The sequence below is a fragment of the Mastomys coucha genome, unplaced genomic scaffold (genome assembly GCF_008632895.1).
Source record: "Mastomys coucha isolate ucsf_1 unplaced genomic scaffold, UCSF_Mcou_1 pScaffold11, whole genome shotgun sequence".
Taxonomy (NCBI): Eukaryota; Metazoa; Chordata; class Mammalia; order Rodentia; family Muridae; genus Mastomys; species Mastomys coucha.
In genome coordinates this window covers 24,852,954-24,857,023 of record NW_022196893.1, presented here as the reverse complement: position 1 = coordinate 24,857,023, position 4,070 = coordinate 24,852,954, and positions in this window count along the sequence as shown.

Sequence of the window (4,070 nt, the reverse complement as noted above, 5' to 3'; positions counted from 1 at the left end):
GATTGGGCCCTTGTGTGTGTGTTGGGAGGAGGCAGATTGGGCCCTTGTGTGTGGCTGGGGAAGATCCCGCCCTTGTGTGAGTGTTGGGGGGAGGCAGATTGGGCCCTTGTGTGTGATGGGGACAGATCAGGCCCTTGTGCAGCGGTAGCTTCTCATTTCTTAGTTGCTCTGAACAGCTCCACTCACCCTTCCTTGAACATAGTACACTCCACCCTTCCAGTCCTAGCCAAAATGCAAAACTACACATCATAGGTTAAAAGAAAGCCTAGGCGACATGATTAGGAGCTGCCCAGGAAAAACCAAATATGCATCAGTAAATGAAGTTATTTTTTTTCCATTTTCCTATCAATAGCAGCTCTTATCTTGACTTTCCTAAAGGTTCATCGCAGTTTTAAGATTACTCAAACTATCAACAACCACCTTTCCTCTCTTTTTATGTATAGGAAAGACCGAGAAGTAGAAGTAGAATAGTTTCCTATTACAATGTTGGAAATGTTGGAATTCCAATTGGAATGGTATGGTTCCAGACTCCATGAGTCTAAGTGCTATCACCTTTAACTATAAGGAGACTCTAATGACTTTAGGCATGGAGCGCTTTGTCTCAGTCTACCCCTGAGGCCACTGAGGAATCAGTGTACGAGAAAGAGTCCCTAAGGTGGAATGTTCACAAACCATCTCTACACTCCATGGAAGAGCTCAGAATGCATGATCTTAAACATGGGCTTGCTGGTAATTTTGAGCAGAAACTAGCTGAGAATAGTCGTGTGCAGATGGGCTCTCTGCTTCATTTCTACCTAAATTCAGGTATTAACTTCTCATGACAAAGGTGGCTGCCTTGAACCAGGGAGAGGGCCGGGGAGAGCGGCTGCCAAGATGATGCTGCACAAACCAATGTTAGTAAAATAGTCCTCACTTTCCCTCCTCTCCATGTGTTTACTGTTCACAGTCCTACAATTTGCTCTGCTTGGGCCAAACTCCCTTTACTTTTCTTCCTTTAGGCCCCGTGCTCCGGTCCAGCTCAATGGTTCTTTGTCTTACCCATGCTGGCTTCCTGCACTGTCTGGCTTTGCAAAGTCATATCTTTACCTGTCAGTTGACATTCTAAATCCCACTACACCCTCTGCTTTTACAGAATGGAGAATTGAGAATGTACAGAATGAATGAATTGCTAATGTTGCCTGTCACACTGCTAAAGGAGTGGCACTGGGACTCAAACTTCAATCTGTTTGCAAAGACCCTAGGGACAGCCCTGCACAGTAGAGTCCCACTGTGCATGACTCCTCCCCTTTGGAGGGGCCAATGCACTTCACCTCTTCTCAATGGATGCCCAACTAAGGTGATGGCCCCAATCCATACCAAGAGGAAAAGCTGGCTCTGATGGATCAATTATCTTCCAGTCAATCAGCCTAGGACTGAGTCTCATGCTTACTTATCTATGCGACTCAACTCTCTGAGCCTTACTTCCCCTTGGACAAAACAGAAATGCAGAAGGTATCCATTAGAAAGAGCTGTGTGGATTGATTTAGGTAATCTGCAGAAAGTTCTCTACAAATACTAGTCAGTAGCTCAGAGCAGAGGGAGCCATTATTTTCCTCTGCTCTCTCTTCGATACCCAGAGTCTGAAAGATCAGAAACACCAGCTGCCTGCATTTCTCACCTGCTCGCTGGCATTGCCACGCAGCGCCATGACCCAGTGCCTCTTTGAAAGTCTTTAGAAGGGGTGGTTGACCATCGACTGTCACCACTCTCAGATTTGCTCCTGAGACCAACCAACTCACACTTGCAGTCCCTCCAGCATACTTCTGAGTATGTCTCCCCCACAAATACTCTGGACCTAACCTGTGTGAGTTGGAGAAAGAAACCTCTTCCCAATCTTGTTCATTTTCTTATCTGGACTGGTGTGCCATAAAGCTCCATTCTCACTCCACAGCTCACCACTGCTTTGCTGTGGAATGTTTGGATTGTCTCTAGTCTCGGCTGTTACAAAGAGCTGTGCTCTGAGTATTGTAATACATGCATCCAGCCACATGAACATGTTTCTCTACGGCCTAGTGCCAAATGATCATTTTGTAAATGCCAAATGATGGATCCAAAGGATAAGGCATTCACTGAGGACTAGAGGTTTCTACAGCTCAGCCTCCTGACAAGCACCAGCTTTCTTGGTTTGGTATCTACAATGTGTGTTGGTAGTATCATTATTTGCATTTCACTGGGAATTACAACTCAAATATATTTGTATATGTCTGTTATTCTGTTTTCAAGAATTCAACACACAGCTAAACTTTCTGTCTTAACTAGTTTGACAACTTTGTCTATTAACTGAAAATATTAGCCCATACTTATTTGATACCATAACCACTGTATTTTGACTCATTTCTACTTTCTTATTTTGTACTTTCTAAATTTTCTGCATTTTCCATATTTCTTTTAACATGTGTATTTTATCTAACAAACATATGTGTTTAATCAAAAATTCTAAAGCCAGTCACATGTATATTGTAGAAATATAAATTCTCCCCTTATTATTTTAATCATTAACCTAGAAATGTTAACATGTGCATTTAATTTAATAAATGCTAAATAAAACTAATAAAATACGTTTACCAGAATATTTTGGTTATATCATTATTACACCCATGAAATTAGACATTGTTGTTACTGTTTATACAAATGGTTCTCGTTTATCTGTTCTTACATATTTGGAGCGCTATTGATGAAAATACATCAGTGTTATTTGCCTAAAAAAATATATTATGTTCAAACTTTAAAGGCAATTTTTTTCTGGGCACAGAACAATAGATTAGTGATCTTATTTTTGTTAACACTGTTGTCACAGAGAAGTTGATTGTCAATTTAACTATTATTCTCCCACAAAGATGTATTGGACAACCTGGGATGTTGACCTTTGGCATTAAAATTTAGAATACAAAGTGTTGGTTTAGATCGACTTTATTTCAACTTGCCTGGAACATTTTGGACTTCCTGCTTCTAAGAATTCAGACCTTATCTTCAAATGCTACCTCTTTGAATTATCTCTGTTCTTCACCTAGAAGTTCACTTATGCAAGCACGACACTGCCTCTGAACCTGTCCTGGTTCTTGATTTCTCCTTTATACTATAGTATCTCTTCCTCTTGCTGCATTCTACATTCCTTCAGAGGTTTTCCAGATCATTCATACTTCCTAGTCACTAATTCTCTCTTCAGCTTTGTCTAAGTGATTACTATTCACTGTCCTTTTTATTTCAATCTCTATAATGTTTATGTCTAAACAATGCTGCTACCTTGCCAATGAGTTAAGTCAGAGCTTCCAGCCCTGGCCCCAGGCTACATGCCATCCTCAGCCTGAGGGGCCCCAAAGGTTCCAGCCTCAAGCCCGTGGGCCCCCAACACTTTGTTCAGATTTCTCTGTGCAGTTTTCTAGCAGCAACTAAATGCCTTACCACATATCAGACTGCATTTCCCCCAACCCCCAGGGGTGTCTTGGTATTTTTCTAAAGCCCAGCACCTGACAGTGGTGTGGAATAAGCATAGTCAAGTTCTCCTGCATTTTTGCCTCCCCAACAGCCATGCCCAGCAGTGTGTTGGAATGTGGACCCATATATTAACACAAAAATTATAATGAGCATCTAATAGGCATGTGAATCTGAGGCCAATGTTGTCAATTCTTAAATGCGTTGGGGCTCTTTTGTGCTCTCCTGGTTTTCTGTTGGTTGTTGTGTGCTCAGAGCTGCTTCTTTCTTCACATGTTATAACTTAGTTGTCATAAGCATGAGTTAGATAAAAAGTCATCTGTGGCAACTTTTAAGGCCTATTTTGGATTTTTATGGTTTCCTCTTACTGTCAGCTCATCATTGAAGGGGAGGGTACAGCTCCATAGTAAAGAACAACCACGTACGAGGCCCTGGGTTCAACCCAATGCCACATTTTATGAAGATGTTTGCTGAATATTTTTAAGAATAAAGGGTAGTCTTGTGATCTTTAGTATGTCATGGTACTAACTCTCCCAAAACATAGACCATCATGTCATCAAGTATATATATATATATATATATATACTTGATGTGTATAT